General features: G+C 35.5%; 1 protein-coding gene across 1 annotated transcript in view; it reads right to left on the bottom strand.

Annotated features, from left to right (window-relative positions):
- Nucleotides 1–14,330, bottom strand: part of cntn2 (contactin 2) — a 35,164-nt gene extending 20,834 nt beyond the window's left edge. Inside the window, exon 1 of the mRNA XM_042766343.1 lies at nt 14,076–14,330. The gene's annotated coding sequence lies outside the window, so the exon portion shown is untranslated. The remainder of the gene's footprint in view (nt 1–14,075) is intronic.
- Nucleotides 14,331–27,663: the final 13,333 nt, after the last annotated feature.

Raw genomic sequence — 27,663 nt, 5'->3', positions numbered from 1 at the left:
TTATTTATTTTATTTTTTAACATCCTGTGCAATTTTGTCCAATAAAACAATGTTCATATTAAAGGCAATGAAGACAAATATAGTGAAAGTAGGCTATGCTATCGATTATGAGCAAAAAGGGGGCTAAAATCACATTACATTGTAACATTAAAATATAAAAACAAAAATACTGCTTTTTAATGCAGAAATTCAGTTCACTAAACTAAAAATGAAAGTAAATAAACAAGAGCATAGCTTAATTGCATTTTATTATTGATTACCCTATTACTGCTATCTGCTATCATTAAATACACTTACTTGTAGGTTTAAAATTCTACATATGACACATATTCCGCTCATATTCTATTGCATTCTGTCTGTTTGGCACAGCACATGAGTCTGTCAGAGCATCTGACGGGGCGAGCTGCTTTAAACTAGACATGTTAACTATATCTTACCAGATATTTTAAAGCCCATAATATAAAGTATGTCTTATGTTTAGGATAAATTGGATTATGCACTTACCCCACAGAAGTTCACTCTATGTCCACTGCTATTATTCAGATGTGCTCATATCAAACTATACTGTATATCGATATAGGCGGTATTGCCTCCTTCCATATAGCCTTTTAAAAATATATCGATATATCGTGCAAACTTGATATACCGCCCAGACATAATTGCTAGGTCCATGATTTTCCCTGCACAAAACATTATCTGTAATGTGCCTCGAATCCATTTATCACAAAGACCTTTGTGCTTTGTGACTTCTGATAAGAAACAAAGTCTCAGCTTTTAAATCCTGTAAATTTTATCACAAAATTCAAACAAAAAAATGTTGTTTAGACAGTCTTAGATGTGGCGTGATAGATCACTGTAAAAGCTTAAGTTCAATCACCAGCGTGGACTGCAAGTCTGTTCCACTTTAATACAATTTATAGCATGAAATATACTTGAACATAAGAAAGGTATAGATGCAGTACAACTTACCGAAATGTATCATGTCTCATATAATCTCAGCATTTCAACCAAAAGAAAGATGTCAAATAAAACAGCTTGTGAACTAGGGGTGGGTGATATGACCAAAATCTTATTTCATGGTATGAGATATTTTTTCACAATAACAATATGTACCTCGATATAGCTATTTTTATTTTATTTTTGTTATTAAAATTAAGAAAAAGAAGCAAATTACAAGCACAACAGAACAAATAAATATGAAATAAACTTTTAATTTATTTAGCTACAGTAGGCTAGGTTTATTTAACGTAGTACTATATATTACAGAAATTGAATAATGTGTAAAAATAAAACACTGCATAGTCTTCACTGTATCAATCAAACATGATTAACATTAATAATGACAGACAGCAGCAGGTAAATAAGGCTGCTGTCCTTTTAAGACCGACTGCACAGGTCCAATATACTGAAACACATCTGGTTTTCACCTAATTGGTTTACATTTATTTAAATGTTAACCGACTGTGTTTACTCCACACAATGACTCAAAAGGTGTATAACATTTAAGCAGTACTGTGCTAAGCAGATATATTTGCATATCGCAGAATACACAATATAGCAAATTCTCCAACAATAGTGCTTTATTTCGCGGCAAGGATATATACCGTCATATTGCCCAGCCCTATTGTGAAAGATGTCACTTAACATTGCATTTACCTCAGGAAAATTATCCACTGTTCACAGTTGGTTAGTTAGTTATAAGAACAGTAAAGGATGCTTATTTACAGTTAATTATATATGTATGTTTAAAAAAAAAATCTGTCACGAAGACGTTTTTTTATGAAAACTTTTTTTTGAGTGTGATTATTTTATTTGAAAATAAATAGCATTGAATATAATAATGTGTTGTTTATTTTAACTTCTAATGTATCAAATACTAGCGATATCGGTATCGGCTGAGGAATTTTGTATCAGTGCATTTCTAATAAAGTACTTTTTATTTTTTTCTAAGTAACTAAGTAACAGGATTGCATTTAATTAACTGGATTTATATCACCTCTACTTCATTTTGTGCAGGGAGATGCTGCCATCATTGTGGCTTAGATGGGCCAGTCTGTGAACTTTTCCCTCCCATTATACCAGATTAGCCTATATATTTGCTTTGTATTGGTTTGGACATTCAACACAAGAGGGCCCATCATAATAAAGTCAGAATAGTGTTTCCTATGGCCATTTCATTCCTGCCTAGTGCTTACCATCATACATTCATCTCTGAGTTCTTCCCTTTCTTTATAGAAAGTCATGTTTCTTGTAGGACTCAAGGACTGCCTAGGGCAATGACGCTTTACTGCTGCCCTGACATCTACTAATGGGACTAAGTCCCCCAGAATGGATCTTTCCCAGCAGGTGGCCTGTTTAAGTCAGGTGTCCATGTAGAGGCTTCACAAAAAACATATCTAAGGAATTTTTATCAACCTAGATACCTTCATCTACATACCTTCAGGTTCTGTTGGACACCCACTTAAAAATGAAGGGTACTGCATCTTCAGAAAAATGCTTTGGTCTACAAACTAAAAATCAAATTCCTATACTTTACAGCTGATACAGCAAGAAACATCTTGCGGGTCTGAATATTCCTAAAGTGAATCAAATTGGTATTCACTGAACCGATCCAAACCTGATCTAAAATGTATGGCTTAGTGTCCCCAAGTCATGGCTTTGACACTGAATAAATATTCAGTGTTTGCAATCTGAGTTTGCTGATAAAGTTAGCACTTGATAGCCAGAGCTAAAACAGCAGCAGTGGGGAGGAATTATAATGATTATTCATGCAAAAAAGGCACATCTATATGTTCTTGCAAAAAACACGTCAACAACGCTTATTTGAAAACTACAAATAAGTTTCTGGTTTACGGCTTTGCATTTGCAAGTGCCAGAACTGTCTTATGAGTCATCCCACAGCAAATCTAAGTACAGGTCTGTGGATTCAACACCATGTGCATCCTTTAATGAGTATTCATGCCATGACTAGCTATTTGTTGTGATTGTTTGCCATTCTACATGTTTGCTCAGAGCAGTGAATCATCTCCTCAGTGTTTGAACAATGACACAAAGCTTGAGGTTACTGTTTCCAGACTGAAAGTCTTGGGTACATTAAAACCAATCATTATAATGACTATGCCATTACGCCTAGAATCTATGAACCGTGACAATAAAGAAGAGCAGAAAGCATGATTAAAGCGTAAATGGCAATGTGTAATTAACAGATACTACTGAAAGCTTTCAGTGGCATTATTATGTTTCTATCCAGCCATGTACTGAAATGAAGCACAAGGGCAGCAGGCTGTTTATTAGGTCATTTTGAACTTCCTCAATGGGATACATGAAAGCTAATTTTGTGTCCATCATTGTCTGTTCATATTCAGATTTATATTTCACATTTTAACCATAACAATCACTTAAGCACTTTCAATAAAGCCTTTAGTTTTGTTATTTTTCATAGTGGTTCCCAACGTAGGCCTAAGTCTTGCCTTTCATGATATTTCACAAAGCTGCCATTCACTGAGGCAGCAATAATCAAATGTCAAAGACCAGATGATTTTTTATTACGTCCTGATATGGAAAACCATGGAATTCAATAGGGTGCCCTTTCTCTTTCACATGACAGTATGAGTGTGGTAGATTTTATTCAGAATACTATACCAGGAATTTCATTTTGCTTGTATAAAACATTGTGTGGTTGTCCATGGCCCATATATTGAGTGGTCACCTACATTCTCCTGTAATACACCTCAGGACTACTGTCACACTAATTCTAATTGGTGCCACCACAATAGACAGGAAAGAACAGATGCTGGGAAAAGTGCTGAGGCTGGGTACAGCCTGACCTTAGACAGCAGCTTGTGTGGATATCTGAAACCAGATCTCTGTTCAAATTGGAATGGCTCAAATTTCACAGATCCAAAGACCTGTGCTAAAGTCTATACAATGGTATCTTTCATTTGGGTTAAGCAAAGCTTGAGTCCTCCAAATTGTGTTTAAGCTGCACTGTGGCGCCTCTAAATTTGAATATATTGTGAGAAGTCTTTCTAATGTATACTGCAGATTTCAAATGCTAAAGACAGGATGCATATTCAAGACTGGGTGATTCAATTCGGACTCCTACATTGATTTTATATAAGAATTATTATTTTTTTAAACATTCTAGTTTTAAAGGATATTTTATATTAGCATTCAATATTTAATTCTAATATTTTTGTTTTTTTAAACATTCTAGTTTTAAAGGATATTTTATATTAGCATAATACTTTATATTTTAGATCACACTGGTGGTTGGAAGTTGCAAGAAATGTCATTAATTTTGAGATTTCTACATGATGATCTGAGAGTAGCTTTATTTATTGTTATAAATTTGATCATCTCATTTTAATTAAGCTTTATATTTTATTATTTTTAAAAGGATATTTTATATTAGCATTCAATATTTAATTCTAATATAATATGCAGGATGCATACATTCAGTACATAAATCTAATGCAGCAGCTTGTGCACCACCAGTTTCAATTGTCCTTATGCATTCACACATTTAACTGAAAAACAGCCAGAAACTCTTGTGTGAAACCTTCAAAATCATCCAAACAAGGTGCGTAGACCAAAAAGATTTCCAAAGGGTAAAATACATAAAAAAAGTCTGCACACTCCACCAGAAATCAAATGCAAAAAGTTTACTGAAAGAAACAGGGCCCTGTTTCTGGTGGAGTGTGCAGACTTTTTTCATGTATTCCACACATTTAACAAAACCTCATTGCCTCCCTGTGCCCTAGAGATGTAGCTATCCAACTCACAAGAGAAAGTGTGTGAGGGTGAGAGACCCAAGAAGACAAACTGCCTCATGTGGACCCACTAGCCCTCCTATAACTGAAATATCAACATGATAGTCTTTGAGAATTGAAAGCCTGCCAGGATGAAATGTCCTGTAATAGCTTTGGCTCACTTCACAGAGGACGATGATATACTTGTCCTTTTTGAAGAGGAAACAATCTGAAATCTGGTGACCTTCAAAAGGTAGATTATAATCTTTTTTCCTTTCTCATATCTAAAAAGGAGAATTCTTTGACCATTTTAATTCAAGGAATAAAATGTTAAACACTGATAGATATCAATCTCGATTTGTTACTCTTAATCATGTGTACCCACTACTACTGTATCAGTTTTTTTTTTTTTTATGTATACTTGTTGGTCAGTGGTGGATATTTAACTGTGAATGCTTATGTCCCCAATTTTATATTTTGATTACCTTTGCCTCATCTAAAACTCACTTAAAAAACACTTTAAAACCACTAATAATTTAATTACATTGTTTAGTGTACCTAAAGTAAATATTAAAAAATATTTTTTTCATACTGTATTTTTTAATTTTGTGATGCCTAAATTCACTGTAGCATTTACAACAGTGTTCCTCAAATAGTTTTCGCTGGGGTCCGAATTCTGCCAACGATACCAAGCCAAGGGCCACTGACCTATATATATATATATATATCATACTGTATATATATATATATATATATATATATATATATATATTTTTTTTTTTTTTTTTTTTTTTTTTTTATTATTATTATTATTATTATTACAATTATTATATTATTGTTGCTTTTGTTAAAATAATCAAAAGATGGTCACAAGATAAATATTCAGATTTTTCCCCCAGTAGTCTGTTTTATTCAAACAATGGCGGCGCGCCACATTGAGTGCAGACAGCATCACTGATTATAATGGGCCTGTTTTATTTTGTTGCTCGCTGCTCACGTCCGGTGTAGACACGATGTAAGTTAATGTCACTTTCTGATGCTGCGTTTGAATTTTCATGCAACTTTATTTGAAATTAGCGCGGGCCAAACATTTTTATCTCGCAGGCCGGATATGGCCTGCAGGCCACCTATTGAGTAACCCTGATTTACAATGTCTGATTTTAAAATTTGTTCATTTTTTTTAGATAAAATTGAATGTTATGTTAATATCAGCCTTTAATAATAATTAATCAGTTATCACAGGAAAATAAATTATCAGCTTATACACAATAAAACAGTAAAGGCCCCGATATACGCGAAGAATGAACTGATATGACGTCATTTCAAACAAAATCAGGCCTAAACGATGTTTGTTTTGAGTTTGTTTCGGCAGTTCGAAACAGCTGACCAAAGCGAACTTTCTGGGGGGGTTTGTTTTCACTCCTAAACACCTTTGAGCTTCCATTGGTCCGTGACAGTTACACAATCGCTGGGTGTGTTCTGAAACTCCACCTTCTTTGACGTGCGATTTTTTTCCCCGTTTTTGTTTCTCATTCACTCATACAGAGGTCCGAGAGGAAAACAACATCTCCTGAATACACTAGAGTGTCGAATAGCTGAGCTGGCACAAATATATCCGCACCTGTACAATCGCGGAGAGACTTTAAAGATTCAGAGAAAGCATTTAATTCCTAGAAAGAAATTGCAACGAAGCTTGGTGTCAATGACCCGGGGTTATGCAAAAAGCGACGTAGAGAAACATCCAAGACCAGTTTTCCAAAGCCATGAAAAGAATGAAAGGATAGAGTAAAGATAAGGTAGCAAGAACCAAATACATGTGTTTTAAATAAATGTTACACTATACTGCTGCTGTTGTTGTTCTTTCAATAAGCGAATTTAAAGGGTAGGCTAAACAATAAATGAATTGCCAAACAAACATACAATAATAAACATTTGTTTTTATCAAAAGTAAATCATGACACCACATAAAATATAAAAAGGTGTAACAATTTATCCAGTTTAATAAAATAAATGAACATAATAAAATAAAGTAACAAACTAACTCCAACATTTTTTTCCACATCATTCTAAAGTTTTCAGACTATGAGCCATTCACACTTCCCATAAAGGACTGATTATGGAAATAGAATGGTTCTTTTGTATTGCAAACATGATACTTGACTCTGAACTGCTGCTAATCATAATTATTTTGTCTATATTATTCTGACCACTGGTGCTCATCTCACACCTAGATTGCCTACACTTCATCATTTCATCGTTGTTTTGTTTAGGGGATACGCGAGAGTGTCGCGACACACGTTTACATTAATCTACACCCCGCCTCCAGCAGAGTGGGGGTGTTGGAAAGATCGGAAACAGTATACCGTTGCTCTGCCTTTTCAAACTTCTTTTTCCCCTTAAACAAAGAACAAAAACAAACTTCGTTTGAAGTATACTGGGGCCTTAATACTATGAAATATTATTATCATTTAAAATAACTCTTCTATTTTAATGTTTGCTATTTTACATTTCCTAAACATTTTAAATATATTTTAATGCATTCATTTATTTTAATTTATTATTTGTATTTGTAATTTATATACTGTGATGGCAAAGCTGAACTTTAGCCATTACTCCTTCAGAAGTAACATTTTGTATTATTATCAATGTTGATAAAAATTGCTTAATATTTTTGTGAAAAACAAACATATTGCTTTAATGAATAGAAAGTTCAAATGAACTCTACTGAACTGTAAATGCTTTTACTGTTACTTTAGATTAATTTCATCCTCCCTGTGTGCTTGCTGGATGAAAGTATTAATTTCTTAAAAAAAAAAAAACTTACTATCCCACAACTTTTGAACAGCATATAATCTTGTATAATATATTTTAATCAATTCACGTCCCTTGATTTCATTAATATTATAGCTGACTGTTCCACTATTCTTTTGACTGAAACAAATGTTACTGATGTCTTAGTGAAGAGACCAGCAGAGACTCCACATAGAACTCTCTCTGTTACACATTTACTGTGATAAGACCCATTAAAACATGACACAGTGCCGGATGGCCGTACCGAGGGAGAGACTGGAATTACGATGCCCAGTGACTTCAATTGGAGCATGGCATGTTATCACTGACAGATACAGCATCTGCAGCAGCAATGCCTGGAGTAGAACAATGACCGCTCTATGTCCCAGATGTGCTCATTGCAGAACACAAAACAGAAGCTCATCTGTACTTGAGCACTTCACAGCAGAGATCAGAGAACCGAGAAACGCCCCACTCTTCCTCTTTTATCACCTCCGCCCTCAAAAACAGACCCATCCATTCTCTCGAATGGCCGTATCTCAACAAGACCCACATAACCCAACAGATGTGGTGGTCCTTGACCTTTATCACCCTCTGACATAGACATCTGAACTGTGGTCTCTGACCTTCCCAGTGAACTATCTGATCAGACATTTTTATTAGCACTCCAAGTGAAAGGTTGAACTGCTGAAGGCACTCATGACCTGGATGTGTGCAGATCAGGGTTAAGTGAGTACATGCTCTTATGGATGAATGAGTCGTTCAAATATATGTGACGCTTCAGTTCATATTCAATTGGCTTCAATTAAAACTTCCCTTCAGTAAGCACATCATCCTGAGTTCATGGCTTCAATGCTCTCTATAGGATCATTTTTCAGAAGCTGGACAGGAATGCATTTCAGCTCCCATACTAATCTAATTTCATCTCACATTAACATAGATCCTCATAGCGCTGTGGATGCATCTCATTCTCACTTCATCCATGACCTTTGAGAGGATTACTGGGTCACTTTAAATTTCTAGAAGTGTCTTTTAGCTATATACTGAAATGTGAATATGGAAAGAAGCATTAATGAAATTATATTTAAAGCAAAAGTGTATAATTAATTAATTATTAAAACAGAAGAGTGTTCATGAAACCAGTTTGAAAACAGCCATGCGTGGCCTTGCTGAGCTATTTTCTATAAATTTTGCCATCTTAAAAAATACTTTTATTGATGTAACTTACATCAATTCTGTCATCTGAAATAAATGATTTGACTTGAATAAAAACAGTTTAATCAGATGTTATCATTTGAAATACATTTTGAGGTTATTTGAAAAAACATATCGGTTTGAGCCATGAGTCATTCAAACAATTGTATTTACTCACTTCACAGCATAAACAAATTAATCATGTGGACTAGCTACAAGTTTGCCCACTGCCCAGATTCAGAAATAGGTTTATTGATCGGAGCTGAATCACAAGTCCTAACCTTGACATTCCAGTAACAAGGCAGCATAGAAACCATAACGTTCTGAGGCACAGAATCTGCCTCATTTCCTTCAAGCTCTTGGGAGTAAACAGCATGCAGTGTAGCAATAGATATGATGGAGACCACTGCTTAAAGCCTACAAGTAGAGCCTGACTATTAAAGTGTAAAGAGTAAGTGGATGATTTAGGGATCAATTACTAGGGCCCTATGATTTCCACGATGGATTGAATAGCGCAATTCAGTCATAAAAATGAAATTTGCCAAATTTTGGAATAATAAATCAAAAGTAGCTCAGTACAAATATGGATTAGTGTCTGTGAATATTAAGCCGCAACAATACTACTTAAATATGAATTTTTGTTAAACTTTTAATAAATTGTTCTTAAATTTTGTAAGTTTCTAAGTTTCGTGATTTAAACACCATTGGCTAGTACATTTTTTAGTTTACTCGCCAGACTGATATATATATATATATATATATATATATATATATATATAAAATAAATGTTTGTAAAATGGCACAGTTTTTAAATACCTGAAAGTACACTCTTAACATCAGTCAGTCAAACATTATATTAATCAAATATTATTTAATAGAACTTTAGTAATTAGACATAAACTTAATAACCATGTTTGAATGCATATTAGTCATTTTAACTGAACATTTTAATTGTACTGGTGGTGGTGCTTTTTTTGGTCATTCAGTGTTTCTGTAAAAAAAAAAATAATTAAAAATGGGAAAAAACACTAATGAAAATACTGATAAGATGATGATACGAATTCTACTAATAAGAACTAAAGGATTACACTAAGGATTACTAAGGATTATTGAGCTGCTGGATTCATGAATATTAATCAGGTTTTGTGCGTTCGCTCAAACTGATTTGCTGAAATCAAAACAGGGACGATAATACGTGAGCGCCAGCCAATGAGATTGCCGTTTGTGCATTAGCTCCACCCACTACCGGAAAACCCAGCAGTTCTTAAAAGATGAAGAATTCCAAAGGAATGCCGTTATTTTGACAGGAAAATAGAACTAAGAATATTGTTTACATGTAGCATGTCAATTCTCTCTCTCTCTGTATGTGTGTGAGACAAAGCAATGGCGAGTTGTGCGCTTTCACACTATAGTTTACAGTACGTCAAATACAGGTGCGTTGCACATCCATTGAGATGAACTAAAAAATTAGCACAGATCGCTTGATGGAGAGTGAAACTCTGAAGCACTCAGTTACGTGTTCGGCGAGTTAACATTTAACTTTCAATAAAAAATCAAATGTTTAGGGCCAGTAAGTTTTTTTTTTTTTTTTTTTTTAATTAATACTTTTATTCAGCAATGATCCAATAAATTGATCAAAAGTGACAGCAAAGACATGTACTGTACATAGTTAAACTAAATGCTGGAGAATCCTGAAAAAAGGTATAATTTCCACAAAAAATATTAAGGAATATTAAGCAGCACAACTGATTTCGACATTGATAATAATAAGAAATGCTTCTTCAGCATCAAATCAGCATATTAGAATGATTTCTGAAGGATCATCTGACTGAAGACTGGAATCTGACTGAAGACTGGAATAACGGCTGCTGAAAATTCAGTTTTGCCATCACAGGAATACATTACATTTTAAAATATATTAAAATAGGAATTGTTTTAAATTGCAATAATATTTTATCTTTAAACATTTTAATCACATAATTCCAGCCTTACATATTATTAAATTACATATTAATAGTTATAAATATATGTATTGTTTTTAAAAGGGTAATCCAAAATCATAAACAGTCCAGGCAGGGGTCAAAACCAAACATAAACAGTCCGAAACACGAAACACGAACATCCACTAGGGAACCAGGAAAAAGCAGGGTGACATGCAACAAGGACTCCGTAACAATGACAGAACAACCAGGGTATTTATACACAGGTGCAAACAATGTAAGTGGTGACAGCTGAATACAATGAACAGTGATCAGCAGATAAGGCTATTGGGAAATGTAGTTCTGAAGGGGGTGACAATAAGGGGAAGTGAGACCTCTAATGGACACCCAGGGATACACAAAACAAGGACACCGTGACCTTTAAACATTTTAATCACATAATTCCAGCCTTACATATTATAAATTGGATGTATAATTTTTTATAAGAGATAGATGCCCCCACATGAACAACACCCATCAAAAAAGAACTGGACCACTAGTCCTATCCAATCGCTCACCCTCATCTGCTTTTGAAAGCATAGGGGTTTTGTGAATGTTTTATGAGGCTAGTGGATATAGCACACGCCCTCATTCCAGTAGATTGTGAAGCTATATTTACATGAATTATTTTATAAAAGTTCTAGGTCATAAATCTGCCAAAATCAGAGTCTGCCAGAATCAGCAGCATCTTGTCCAAGTTCTTGCGTACTACTGTTTTTTCTTTCTCAGTCTCTCACGGTTTCTTATTTTTGGTTCTAGCCACACACCTGAGCACACTGATGGGGCTGCTGCAGGCCGGCATTAGCAGTCCGTGATGTACTTTTCCACAGTGCTTCACTGAGCTTTAATTTGCTGCCGCTGCCTGGTCTGTCACTATCAGGTTTAACCCTTGGCCATGGCTGTCCCCAGCCTCCAAAATGCCTTCGAAATGCTCTCTCTCCCTACAAATGCCACCAATAAACCTGAGTCACTGACCATTTATATAGGCCTACCTTTATTGTTTTGCGCAAATTACGTTTTCCAGTTTTCTAAATGTGGTTGGGCTAAAATCCAGAATCATTTATGATGTGAAAAACCAGTCAAGTTCAGTTTTTTGTCATGTTCATCAGATCTAACTTCTCAACAATACTTCTGGTGATTCAGATAGCATGAAAGAGGCAGGAAGAGATTAAAGAGCTCAAAGCGCCTACAAAGAGTGCAAAACTGAGTGAAGACTGATCACAAAACTCAAAGGGAAACCCACTGAAAGGCATGGTGCAAAAAAATGCACACATTAATAACAGATAGGACTGTGACAAGCATAATTCAAAGTTTTGTATACAAGTGTCATAACAGTAATAGTTGCAAATTGTTTTATTTAAACTATAAGTCTATGGAAATTCACAAATTACCTTAAAGGCCATACACAGCGTTTCCTTTAGATTGTCAGGTTTGAGCACAGGAAAATACAGTTTATGCATTCAGTTAATTAATTTTGTGTTGGGCGATGGACCTTGTTGGGAAACCAAATGGTACTACATGGCCGATCTGAAGCCATCTCCATTCATGTCACCCATCCGCGTTTTTACAAGTGTCTTCAAGTTCCCATGATCGCAAATGCTTGGCTGGTCAGGTTTGGTGTTGAGGCTGAGTAATTCGTGGGATAATTTTATTTTTATGTTAGGATTTATTGTGGCTGGGATTACTATTTAGAGGAGTTAACGTGCAGACGAGGAGTTAATGCGCCCACTTGCTTGGCAGCAGAACAGTGAACCGTGTCTAAACCGGACGCGACACTGCTGCGTCGCAGCAGGTTTAGTCTGTCTAGTGTCTACACAGGACATTTGAACTATGTGTCAGTACCTCATAAATAGGACGAGCCAGTTTACTGTCGGAGTTCTATAGTATTTTGTCACACATTTGCACGCAATAAACACGCACATTTGTTTATATATGTTTATGACTGAAATATATTTTTTTTATTTTTGTTTATAGATGATTGAGCTTCGTTTATTATTTGTGTTTCAAAACTTATTTTATATATATATATATATATATATATATATATAAATTATAATTTTTTATACAGAAATTATATAATTGTATATAAACTGTATATAGGCTATATCAACACTGCGCCACCGCCACAGCCCTCATAACAGAGATGATTCAGTGGCTGATTCAACTAAATGATTCAGTCGCTTCTCAGTAACAAGACAGCTTTTCTAAAGTCCTACAGATTAAACTGATAAGAACGGAATAAAACCCAACACATGAGGCGAGAATTTCGTTCCACAGGGCTGAGTCACAGAACAAGGCTGTTAGTGCTGGGGCATACTGACCTTGGTGAGCTTTTGTGTATGATGAGAATTTATGAACTGAAGCAGTTTGTTCAGACTCGGGTCTGCATTCTTTACAACATGTTGCTGAAGATGACTTAATTGAAAATTCCTTTATTGGTATCCTTTTAATATTTCAACTTAATGAACAATGCTTCAAGGTTAGTACATTCCTCTATAAAGAAATGTTCTATTTAAACGTATTGCTTATTTAAGGGTTAATTTTTTAGTATTAAATTTATAGACACACCTTATAAACAAACACAAACATAATTCATAAAAAAAAAATGTTTTGGCCAACAAATATCATAATAAATAAATACATTTATAATATTTAGATTAAACTGTGTGACAGCTTGCCCCAATAGTAATTTGCCAACATAAGCAGTTTCACATAATGTGCGTGAAACCAACATACAAAACATCTGCTAGAAAAAACACACATCTGTCTAACAGGACCTTTGACTCTAAACTTATCTTGTGACAACTAGCCCCAGTCTCCTCAATATACAGTATGAGTAGGTCATAGGCTCCTCTTTAATGCATTATAAAACGTACAACGAATCTCTCCTATAACATCACTTCTGGTGTAGCCTATAACAGACTTCTCAAAAAGTAATTTATGTCTGTCTTTGGCCAGCAGTTTGCACAGGTGTTTAAGGGAAGACTCGCGCTTATCTATCAGTCGCTATGATTTCAGTGAGGGTCGTCACCTCGCGTAAACAAAACTCCGTTATGCCGTTCACACCAGAACGTCCCACTATTTGATAACAGACGTGTTTATTTCATATAGGCCTCCTAATAACTACAGTGTTGCATAGTTAACCGAAATATTCCTAAATATATTTCCGCTAGACTGTATTGCGCAATCCCTTTCTAAGAGATGGGACGCTTCAATTCTCAAAGCAGAATATAAACACAGCGCGTGTCGTCCGAGACTGTGTCACAAAAACAGGCAAATTGCGAAGAGAATGCCATATAAATGAAATTGTGAAGTGGATCATTAAGTTTCGGAAGATGAAGGTTTAAAAGCGCTCTCTTACCTTTGTAAAACAGCTTTGAGTGAGGACGTGCTCGCGTCTCTCTGCCTCCTCCAATGACGCTGCAGGTGCCGCGCGCGCTCTGCGTCAATAACCTTTTCTAATTTTACGAGATTTTTTCTCTCTTTAAGCAACTGCAGCTCCCTGTCGCAATAAGGATGTTGTCGTCTGCACGACACGATCCCTCTCCCTTACTCTCTCTATATCTTCCTCTCATAATAGCCTCAATCATTCCCCTCCTTCCTCCTCCCACTCCCCCTCACTCTCTCTCTACCTTCCTCTCTCCTCCCTCAATCTACATTTGATACAAATGAGGGAATACGATTAATGCAATGCATTTAACACAGTGAATGTACACAAAGAAGGTAGGTTTCCTCAAAGGAGGTAAAGTGTGTACCCTTCCCCCACTAGTCCACACACAAAAATACACACCCCATTCACACCTCTCTAATGAAACACCAATGGCACAATATATGCACACCCTCACATCTCAAACCACAGCGTCTTTGTTCACGTCGTTATTCCCTCCACCACTGATTCATAAAGACTGGGAATGATGTTTGAGCAAACTACAAAACTCTGCTGCATACAATGTTTCTCTCTGAAAGTAGTAAACCACAAAAAGGCAGGCCATAGCCTACTTATTTAATTTAATTTTCTTCCCATATGACAGAAAAATCACAAATGAGATTCCTTTAATGTGTCAATCAAGCTAATCTCATGAGAAAATGTTTTGGGATGTGGCAGTTTTGTATGAATTTGTACAATGTGAATCATACGAAAAAGTGTGATTTTTAGAGAGAAAAAAAGGTAAGCATGATGGTCCACCATCATAAAAGTGTATCATAAGAGATCTTTACAGTGTCTTTGCAATAAAAATCATGATATCTCAATATTAAGACCAAACAATCGATTAATTTAATAGTTCTAAACTTTTATTGTGTGGAATTCAAGGAGAAACATTTGAAATAAAGCTGATTTTCTTGAAACTTCTTAAAAAAAGCAATAACTTCTTAACATTTTTATTGGTAATAGCCTAATTGTAGTCAAGTGAGATCTATAGGAAAATATATATTATTAATTGGAAAAATTAATGACTGAGAGAACATTTCTTTTGAAGGACTTTGTTTTGGCTTAATAAATCTACTCAAAACTTTAGACTAAAAAGCCAAACTTAGACTATCACTCATTTTATTAAATGCCAAAGGATAGTTTCTTTAGAACAGAGATACACAGCATATATATGACATCCAATTTCTTCCTTTTTTAATAATTGCTTGTGAAAAATTGGACAGTAGAGCACAAATATACAAGACATAATATGATTACAAAACTAGTTTCAGGCTAAATTTGCTCAAGGGCCTAATTCAGTAATAAACTAATCTTGAAATTGAAGTTTGTATGCGAACACAAAATGCAATGAGAGATGCCTGGCACAGATGAAGACAAAGAGATTTGTTAATTGATCTCGTTGTCTCAGCATGAAGTCATGAAAGTATAGATTAAATGGCTGTCAGGCCGTGGCAAATGATGCTGGAACTCAATGGTTTAAAATTCATTTATTCTACAAGATTCCAGGAAGTTCCAGACTCCTCATTCTCTCCTCTCTCTCTTGTACCCAGACAAGAGGATGTGATCATTTTTCAGTGCCCTTGTCCCCAGAGACTGACACTGCCCATCTAAACCGGACCTCACTAGGCCAGTACTAAGGGCCTAGACCCTGACTGACTATGCGTGCCGGTCCCTGCTGTCGTATTAATTTTCATTTTGACTGCTGGAGTCACTACAAATCTCATCAGTGCTGTCACAGACTGTGGCAGCGTGCATGTGAATCAGGCACTGAGCCTGTGTGTGTGTGTGTGTGTGTGTGTGTGTGTGCGCCTGCCTGATGTTATACGTATTCTGATTCTCTTTGCTCAGGCCATGTAATGAATAGCTATTGATGTAAGAAGAAAACCTGTCACTCAGTGAATGTTTACGTGTTGCTGAAAGAACAGAAAAGGCACAGCTCTTTATGACCCTTTGTCAAAATAAAACTTGAGTTTTAGGCTGCTAAACACAAAACAAAGACTAAATCTTGTCTTAAAGATACACAGTTTAAAAAAAAAGTTGTGACATTTTAGAAAAGTATAATTTTGACCTCCTTTTGATACATAAAAAGGCATTTTCTTAAATCACTATATATATATATATATATAATTTTTATTAAATCACATGATTTGCTGAATGAAACCTTTATTAACATCGTGGCGAGGTGAGGAACTACACGACAACCGATGGACAGAGAAAATCCCCGAAGGGTGGATTTATTGATGACTTTGTGCTCCGAGTGAAGACAGTGCTCTCCGTAGTGCTCCAACTCCCTCGTGCTCTCTGGGTCTTGAGTGGTGGATCCCGTGCGGTGCTCTCCTGGTTGGGGCTGACGGTCACACGCTGCTCTCTGTGACAGAGGAGGAAAGAGTTAGGCTCTGTGTCGGGAGACATTGCTCACCATACTGCTTTCCTCCCCGGCTGAAGTAGACGCCTCTTCATGAGCTGCAGGTGCGGCCGCCCAGCCCGTGACGAGCTAGTGCCGGTGATTTCACTGTGTTGCCAGGGCGACGCTGACGAGCGCTCGGGACACACGTCACATAATTTTTATTAAATCACATGATTTGCTGAATGAAACCTTTATACTTATATATATATATTTACTTACTTAGTTTTAACTTTGATTTTTTTGTTTATATTTTTCATGGTTGACATACTGCAATTGCACCAAAAATGTCTGCTTTTCCATGATGCTTCATGCACGCCAATAGTCGTATCCACCTGCAACATAACAAAAACCAACTTAAAAAAGCCAGATGAATTGAATATTATGCCGATTGTGTTTCTGTCTGGTCATTCCTGGCTTACTGTATCAGCTGGCTCCAAACCCTCCATCTGTTGCTTTCAGAAGGATCAATAGTTGTGATTTCTAATGATGTCTAAAAGCTCTGGGTAACTTGAGCATTCTGCCCAAGGCCCCATTGCTTGCCTTCAGCTGCCACTGAAGAACAACCCTCGTGCCCATCGTGAGGTCACCCAATCTACTAGACTGATTAAATGCTCAGTTCTGATTGTGTATTGCTAATATGGGAGATTATAGAGTCATTCCCAAGTGTTAACTCCAGTGCAAATCGACTGTATACAAAATTTCAAATATATCTAAAATAACATAAAAAAAATTAAACATCCCAGGTGTTTCTTGATGTTTAGCTTTCTATAATTCCTGTTCACATTCTTGTCAATATGCAAACAATCACGTTAATAATTATTACGTGTAAGTGCCTGAGCTTGACTAAAGCATAATTCTGAAAGTCTGGCATTAAAAAATAATAATAACTTGATAACAAAGTGTTCTGTCCTGTATACATCCAGTCGATGGAGCCCTTTTGTTCTGTTTCCCTTTCCTCATCTCCAGGCAAAAGGGACAATTAGCATTTAGATAGGGCGTACTCTCATATAGCCCAGACACTGCATGGCTGGCCTTTTCTTGAAAACTCTTCATACCCTGGGGACACAGAATCAGTGGCGACAGCCTAAAACAGCACTGCCACTCTTACCTGAAGGATGGCACCTGCACACAATCCTCTAGGGACTGTCTGTCATATCTCTTAAATTGGCTTCATGGCCCCCAGCTGTATACTGTATGTACATGTGAGTGTGTGTGTGTGTGTGTGTGTGTGTGTGTGTGTGTGTGTGCGCACATGACTTGAGCATAAACAGACTGAGTTGATCAGAGGTCCGGCTGGGCTCTGCCTGTCAGCCTGCAGCAGTCTGTAAACACATTCCCTGAGCAGCTAGACATGCACACCAAAAAACATGGTTCATTAGTCGTACTAAGAGTATCATTGAAGAGAGGCAGATTTGTTTTTTCTTTTTTTTCTTTTTTTTTCTTTATATATTATTATAATTATAATAATAGATATATGATGTTATATATTTATAAAAAATATTTACTTATCATTTATTTATATTTTTTTATAATGTTTCTATATTTGAATATGTGAAATAATATTTGAAAATATATATTGTAATAATTTATACATTTATAATTATTTTAACAACACATAATAAATTAATAAATTGAATAGAATACAAATATCAAATGATATAAAATAATACATAATATAAATATAAACTGTGTGTGTGTATTAGTTGTTCACCATGGAGTTTGACTATTAAATAAAATTTTTATTTTAAGTTTAAACAATGACTGATGACTTCAACAAAAGCATACATCATCGATTAATTATAACTTCGGAGCTCATGGTAGGTCTGTCTTAAATACCACACATGAAAGTGGCACAACAGTTTACTGAATTACCCCCATAGAGTTTAACTGTGCTGCTGAGATATTTGGGCTTCAGAATAAGACATAAATATGTCTGACATGAATCCACCAGTGATCACCAGTTGGTTTTTGTACATCTTGCTCTTGAGTTGTACACTGTGCTCTATTTCTTGAACACAACATCATTCTTACAGCACACATCAGAGGGGTGAGGGCAAGCTTGCCAGTGAAGAGCTGTTTATCCCTGCCACCCAGGGACAAAAGGAAAACAAAAACATAAAGCTCAGAGCAGTTGCAGCGTCTTTACCTTTAGAAAGTGTCAGGCCAGGCTGCCTGCTATAGAGCAGCAAATCCCTGGACTGGGAATTGAGGATGTGCGGCAGCAGTCGTAATGCCATCTGCCTGAGGGGCATATTGTGACGGCTCGCCGGGGCGCTGCCAGTGTGGAGCATGTGATGTGACGTGGACTCAGAACACACCTGCGTTAAAACAGCTGGGATGTACAGCAATAATTTGGGTTCTACTAACAGGCACACACGTGGTACTCTAATGCATTTATACTGACATATTGACAAGTGCTCATTGCTGTTGTGCAGAGTGTCTTGGATACAGACAAGTTACGGGATTTTGTATTTAGGGCATTTAAGGTAAATATTCCTTCATATAAAAAAACTTTTCAATAAGTTTTCAAAATCATACTAATTGAATTTAAATCAAATAAATTGTTTTAAGTAAGCAACCAAAATTAGATCTAAAATAATTTAACAAGCTTGTTTACTTGACATGGCTGTAATTTTAATAATAATAATAATGATAATAAGAAGCAGCAGCAGCAGAAGAAGAATATAATTTCTTATAGAATATATATTCTGTTTTTTTTTTGTCACTTACCGTGCAAGCCTAATATTTGTTTTTACTCTGAATCGTAATAGAAATTATAAAATGGTTTGATTTACTTTAATTCTGTGAAAAGTAATGTTTGTATAATTATTTAAATATATACGCACAATATATTCATGGATATATTAGACTCTGCTAAACTCCATGGCACACTTGGCTTTCTTCATTTTACCACTGGCTCCAGGAAACACAATGGATTATAATCAAAATCTTCTGTAGAGAAATGTGTGTTCATACTGAGCTCTAGATAGATTAGAAAATTAGCCATGCAAACAGAATTAATCTTTGTCATTTGAAGCAGCATGTGCAGATGGTTGCATATGTAATTTGAGTCTGATTAATTCTTCAGTCCTGGTGTGCGTATTGAAAATGTAATAAAATTCTGACATGAAAAGGATGACAGTTCAGTGATGTCCACAAGTGCAGTAGACCTGCAACAAATGAGCCACCTGGACCCTAAAAAGACCACGGCCCTCGGCTCTTATCACAGTGGATGAATCCCACAGGACACGACCCATTAAACCCATTATCTAGATAGAGAGAATATGAGAGAGCAGGACCATTGATCCATCAAAGGAGGGGGGAGGAGAGATGGCTATCATCTCTTGTCTGCTGGCTGATCTTCCTGGGGAGGCTGACATTTTTGGAGGTCCTCAGAAGTCTGGAGGTGACACCGCTTTGTATAAGACAGCTGCTTTGTGTCCATCTGACGTGGGGCTTGGCCAAAACCTCGGAGCATCGACCATTTCTCAAATGAACATCGACTTTAACCGGGCCAGATGCCCTTTTCCTGATCTCCACCACTAAAGAGAAGACTTTTAATTGTAGAATGAGATGAAGTTCCTTTAAGCATGGTGCCATGCGAGAAGCTTTCCAAATGAAAGTGATGTGCAAGCTCCATGAACTGTGTATTCGGAGGAGAGATGTGGTTCAGATGCCGAGATAAAAGAATCCCTCTGCGTGGCGATTAGTGAGATTGACAGAACTGCTTTCCATGCACATTACTTCAATTCACAACTTCTCTCTAGAAAGAGTAAAGCTGGTGAATGAGTTAACCTGCAATTTTTCCTCATACTTTATTACTGTACTTTGGTACATTACCATTCAAAAATGAAAGGCTAGAGTTTTTGAAAGAGATTAATACTTTTATTCAGCGAGGATGCATTAAATTGATCAAAATGTCAGTAAAGACATTAATAATGTTACAAAAGATTTCCATTTCAAATAAATGCTGTTCTTTTAAACTTTCTATTAATCAAACAGTCCTGAAAAAAAAAGTATCACGGTTTCCAAAAAATTATCAACATCGACAATTGTTTGAAATGATTCTTGAGCACCAAATCAGCATATTAGAATGAAAGGATCGTGTGACACTAAAGACTGAAGCAATGGCTGCTGAAATTCAGCTTTGCCATCACAGAAATAAATTATGTTTTAAAATATATTAAAATAGAAAGGAGTTATTTTTTAATTCTAATCCCTAGTAAAAAGGTAATATTTTTTAAATACATTTATTTCATAATGAGTATAATTCAAATCTATTAATATATTTACTGACGTTAATATACTTTGTGACATACTGATATCATACTGATATATTTAAACTTTATTTGGAGTACAACTTGTGTACAATACATAAATATTAAGCCTAAAATGTGTATTAATGTCCCTACTGATGAGGATTGTATGATCTTTGAATAATATCGGGCTTTAAATGCAAGATATTTAAAGTGCACCCTGAAGTATACTTGCAATAGTTCAGTACTTCAGTATATCTTTAGTTGCACTTCAGCACTACTTTAAATAAACGTTCATTAACAACTAAATTAGTTGTTCCAATTTAGCAGACTTTCAGTTTACTAAAAGTACAATTATTTTTATTGGTATTTTTATTAAGTACATAAATATGTTAATGAAATTGTAGTATACTAAGCCTGAAATAAATGTATTTATTTTTCATTAGGGATATTATTTCACAATATTTCAGTTTTTACTGTAATTTTGGCCAAATAAATTCAGTCCTGTTATAATATTATATTACTATATTTACTATGGCACAAATAAATCCAAAGATGAATTTGCCTTCATGTCTTACTATCTTCAGATACTTCCTGATAAAGTGTAATTTTAATGTTTCAGATCCACCGTACACCATTGCTCTTCTAAAATTGTTCAAGTGATCTATTACCCAATTTGTATTGCCTACATTTTGTAACAGTCTATAAAAATAATTCACTGATAATAATTAAAACAATTTAATGTGCAGTTTAAAAGTGAAACAGGTAGAATAAATGGCCCGGCTCACGTCAGAAAACCCAATTATCTGCTGACTTAGAAAACACCAGATGACAGCAGAAGTAATGAAATGCGTATCTGAAAGATTAATATCTCTGACTTTGAGGACCTTAAATGAATTATTAATAGCATATGTATTTATTTAGACCCCCTTCCCTTCAGTGGGGCGATTAGCTACTCTTCATTTCTTCATGCTCAGTGGCGATGGCACCACAGTGTCAAGAATGTGAAGAGTGAAGAAAGGTGTGTGTCTGTGACATGCGAGCTAATTGACTTCCAGTGGCATCCACCCATTGTGCCAGCTGGGGCTGTTCAGTCTGATCTGCTTTCATTTGGCCTCAGGGTGCAGAAACCCCCCTCTTCTGTCCTCCTTTGGACGGATGGACAGAAGGATGGAAAACATCGTTCCGTTGCAGTCTTCCACCGCGCATAGCATTAGCGTTATATTGGTCTACTGCTCTGTTCAGATGCCTTAAGTGGCATTAATTATTGAGAGCTTGATGAGTGATGGAAGCTGTAGCTTTTAAGCACAGAGTGCCGTCTGTAATTCAGACCAGGCCCGTTTGACAAATGAACAGTAATAAGATTACTCACGACTGCTTTTTGTTTTTCCTCCTTGATTAATGATCAGTGGGTGACAAATTTTACATGTCTCTGATTAATGTTGAAAGGCAGAAAGACACATTTATCACAACACAGTATCACTAGAATCTCTGGCAGTTTCGGAATGTCTTTATTTATTCTTCTTTGTTTGTATACATAAAGGTGGAAAAACCATGATTCAGCGGTTTAATGGTAAGAAGTAGAAAGTAGAAAATGATTAGAAATCTAATCTTTGTGCTCATGTTGTATTTTTTTTTTACATATTAAAAAACACCATCAAGCTGAAAGTGTTTCCTTTGCACATTTAATATACTTTAATGCACATAAAAACGTTTAATCATGTCTTTCAAGATGTTCATATCTGTTTGTTTGTTTGAATCATGCAATGAATATAATAAATATGCATTTGAGCTACTCCATTTGACCAGAACTATGTTGTCTTTTAATAGAGGGGTATATATATATGTATGTATATGTATATGTATATGTATGTATATATATATGTATGTATGTATATATATATTAGATAAATAAACAAGATTATACAATTTGCAGTTTTAGGCATGATTTACAAAAAAATATTTTTTAACAAAAAAAAAAATTATAGTAGGCTATAATATAATATTTGAGTACTATTACTATTATATAATAACAAAAACAAATAAACATAAGATGTTTGTTCAAGTCATTGTGTAAATTACATTTTTTATGTAGCTTTAGTTTTGGGCAAAAATGACTGACTGTGATGTCATTGACCCATATATGTATCGAATATATCTAAAGTGACATTGTGTTTGATGTATGTCATACCTGTACACACACAAAAGCAGGCATTTCATTTAGTGGACGGAGAATGCCTGATTGCATATGGTGCACTCAGAAAGATTGAGTCTGGAACAGATGTCACACGACAGACAACTGTATGTCCATCAGCGAGGATCAATACTGGTCATGTATTTTAAGAGGGACAGAAGGAGAACAAGGCATGTTTATAGCCTTTCCAGTATAGACAACAAAAACTAGACATTATCACCAATAACTGTTTTTCAGTCAGGACCACTCTGTTTGATTAAGATTATTGTAGAGGACTTGGAATGTTTTTTTTTTTTTTTTTTTTGTGGCAGACTTTGCTCTGAAGGGTTTAGATTCTGAGCTGTCCACAAGCAAACCTCACTGAGGTTTGAAACCCCAACACAATTATGTAGTTTGTTCAATTCTAAGATCAATGGGGGAGTGTAGAATGGTTTATTATTTAAAGGGAGTAGCGCCATTCTCTACCTCTGTCCCTTATCAGTGACCACTATACTCACAACTTGGGTAAACTGCTGCACTTCCTCAATCAGCTGTCCTCGAACCGTGAGTGGAACATTGGTCTGTGCACCTCCTACTGGATCAGTCTTTGTCTAGGGCCTACAGATTCTCTTAACTTTTGTGGATGTTTCTTGTCTCAGCACAGTGGAGATATATTTCAATTATAATTGGGAATCCTGTTCTCTGGTATGCGATTGGTGACGGTATGAACAGAAAACGGATTTGTTTGAAAATTTTGAATAGAGTCCATGAGAGCGAAGAATAATGCTCAATTCATTATTTGTCACTCAAACAACATTTCTCTAATACTGAAAAAAACTTTTAGTTTCACAGAGAGACTCTTACCTCATTTCTGTGATCATTCACCCTTACCATTCACCACATTAATTCTATTTGTTAGTTTTTAATTGCAGAAATTTGTGATGGGGGTTATGTGTTTGTATTCTGAATTTGAATATGTTTGATGTATTTTAGCATGTGTATTTTGATTTTTTTTTTATACATGTGGACCTGTCATCATGTGATATTTGGTCATGGGTATTTAGGGGCTTCTAAATACTAATTTAGTAATTTAGTCATTATTTTAATTTCATGATTTAATTATTTTATTCTTTGTCATTATCACTAAATTGTTTTAGTGAAGAGATTCTTGCACTTCTCTGTGGTGTGAATCAACTTAAGAATGGTTTCAGTTGCAATTCAATTCCATTATTAAACATTCTAAAAAATGCCACGACAAAACTGAATGAATCAGTCGGGATTTTGGCCATGGTTTCTCAAGTATAGCCCCTTGCTGGAGGGAAAACTAAATGGGGAAGTGAGTTGAAATGCAGGGAGAAGTGTGTGAGCACTCTGAATGATTAAACCAGGCTGGAAGATCAGCACAGGGTCAAATGTGACGACTGCCATGAGTTTCTATCACAGGAGCATCCACCTGCATTTATCCTAATTATCTCAGAGACCTTCATCGTAATCTTTTGATATCTCTCTTAGGGTTCTAATAATGAAGATTCTGAGCATCCTTTTGGTTTCCTGAAACTATGAAATGAGCTACATTGATTCTAAAGGGAAGCTCAGACATGATTGACATGTGCTTAAAATGTTGTCAGCTTAAAGGAATAGTTCACCTAAAAATTACAATTTGCTGAACATTTTCTTAGCCTTAGACTATCCAAGATGTAGATGAGTTTGTTTCTTCAGTTGTTTGAACTCTCATTCTGACGGCACCCATTTACTGCAGAGAATCCATGTAATGCTACATTTCTCTAAATATTTTCTGATGAAGAACATCTTGGATGGCCTGAGGGTGAATATTCAGCTAATTTGTAATTTTTTTGGTTGACTATTTTCTTAAATTGAAAAAAAAAAAAAAAAAAAATAATAATAATAAAAAAAACAACAACTCTGTTTTCATTTGCAAACTACCAATTTAAACCAGTCTCAGGTTAATGTTGCGCCACGCTTTCATATGAATCATTTGATTGAACTTTGTCACTGCATTCGGAGAGTAACATTAAGAGAGTAAATTAACCCCTTATAAAGAAGTAATTACAGGATCCTATCTGGTACTGAGAGGTGGCTTGAAGCTCTGGCCGTGGATATTTTAGTTAATGGTGTCCCTGAGAGATATATGTGACAGTCCTGGCTTTTCTCTCAGATGGCGGAAGGCAGAGGGCATTAATATTTACCAGTCCCAGGGGAGTCAAGGCAAAATTTATTCATCTCTCCTAAATAAAATATGTCTATGGTGCACAACAGATTTATTGTCACTGGCTTGTTATTTATTTCACCACTTGTTTTTGTGTCTCTTGCCACATGGGTAAAAGAAAGTCGTTGTATCGGCTACATTAAGCTGTGGAAGTCATTGTAGTCACCCGGATATGGGCAAAATCAATGCGGAGAACTGTGCTGATGTACTTCAGTTCAAGTTTGAATCTGCCTGTTTTCTACGTAAATTCAAATTCAAGAACTGAACTGCAAAAGCATTCTCAATCCAATTCTGAATAGTTAACACTTTCTCTTTCCTTTTATAAAATCATCAAAATATTCAAATGTCTTCCTATATAAAGATGAATCAATGGGAATGTGTAAAGTTCACAAACTAAAACAGCAGGTGTTTAAAAAGTGGAACTATTTTGTAATCAGAGGCAAGGAGAGATCAGAAGTTTGAGAAAATGACACAGCTTTACTATAAACAAAGACGTCTCGAGCAGATTAAGTTGCAGCATCTTGTCATACACGCATACAATAATGATTGACCATTTCTATGGCCAGATTTGCAGAAAAACAAAACAAAAAAAAAACATTAACCTGCATGATAAGCATTTAAAAAAGCTGCTCCGATGCACAAATGGCTAAAAATACAATAATGATGGATGATGATAATAATCAATGTATGAAAAAAATCAAACGTGTCATGAGAACAGCTGTGGGAATTATTGTACTTTTTGTTTTATGCATGGTAACTAGATTATGCATGTTACCAGTTCACAAGAACACAGATGATCCGACATCGGGAGAAAGACAGAATTAGCAGTTTACCAACAAATATATAGTTGTATATATTTTATGAACATCACGAGCCCAGTACAACTCATGGACAAGGGAACAATCTGTGAAGACAATACAAGTGGCTGCAGAAGTTCAAGGCAAGACTGGACAAAATAAGTTCAAGCCGACTCTGAATTGCCATGATGTTAAACTGTGTGACTCACAAAGCTACAGCAATGCAACGTGTTCTAAAGAGTTGTCTGTGCATGTAAGTCTCTACAAAAACTGGTAGACTATGCTTACTGTGCAGAAAGCAGAACAGAGAAAGGCAAACGAGGAAAGTATTGCTTTGAGGTACTGGAGAGAAAGCAGATCTGATGGATCCATTGAATTTCATTAACATGTATTTCTTTCCTGCAAAGGCATCATATATGACACTGCATACCTATCAGGAACTTACGACCTGATATTCAGCCCTTTCAAAGAGCATGATAGATCAGATGGGCCGTGTCACAGGTGAAAGGCATTATGGGAGCCTGTGGTGAAGTAATACATGAACAGGAAATGACAAACCATTTTCTCTGGCATAACACAATTCAAAAGTTTACAAAAAAGGTATCCTCGGTGCAGAATGCTACAATGGTACAGCTTTTAACATCATCGGTAATGGTGTCAGCCAGGTGAAATTGAAACGTGAGTGGCAAACTGTCACAATTAAAATGAGAAGACACAAAAACAAGTCTCATTGAAATACCCAAGATCACCTGCTGAACCCGAATCCAAACCTGTGCCTGGAGTCTTCCACTTTGGGATGCACCAAAAAGCATTTTAATTATGAATTATTTACTTACTGTAACACAATAAACCTGCTCATAAAGAAAAAAAGAGTATCAAAGTCTTATTTGAGAAAAATAAATGCACAATATTTCCATTTTATGTTATGTAGAAATTACATTAAATAGCAGTGATATGACATTAATACTAAAAAGAGAGGCACAATTAACAAATAAGACATACTGCGTTTAATGGTGACATCACATATCATATTTTACATCGCCACAAACATTGTCCTTGATCTCTGAAGTATGTTTTCATCTACATTACACAGAGAAGCTTTCACAATGTGCTAACATCACAGCTCAGACTCCGAGAAGCTGTTATGCAGTCATCAATAAATTATTAATATATTAGTCCCTATTATTTTTATAAATAAAAATGAAGATAAATATGTAGAAGGGTCCAAAGGTTTAATGCACTGACATTATTTTGTAATTTAATAAACATTTCTCATTACAATTACAATTTATCAGCAAAATATTTTGAGTTTCAGAATGTCTTAATATGTGTTTTTTTACCTTCTGCTTTAATGACAGCAGAAATAAAGCTGTGTGAGTTCAACTAACCAAACGATCAGGTTCTCCAGCAGGATTTGAGAGCATCCAAAGACACAAGATGCTCTTTGAATGCAGAAGTGTAAAGAGTCACAAGAGACTCATTATTTCAATTGAATCAATCACTTATTTGATTAAATCTTAAAGTTGGATTAAACAGAAGAGGCGATCATGTTTTTTCCCTATTGTGAGGTAATCCGAGTGAAACAGTTCTCAAACAAACAAACAAAATTTCAAATGTCATTTGAGAACTGATTACGAAATGGCACATGAATTATTATTA

The sequence above is a fragment of the Cyprinus carpio genome, chromosome A11, assembly GCF_018340385.1.
Source record: "Cyprinus carpio isolate SPL01 chromosome A11, ASM1834038v1, whole genome shotgun sequence".
In the NCBI taxonomy this organism is placed as follows: Eukaryota; Metazoa; Chordata; class Actinopteri; order Cypriniformes; family Cyprinidae; genus Cyprinus; species Cyprinus carpio.
The sequence above is the reverse complement of the archived record's forward strand: the minus strand, read 5'-3'. Positions and strand labels throughout refer to the sequence as shown.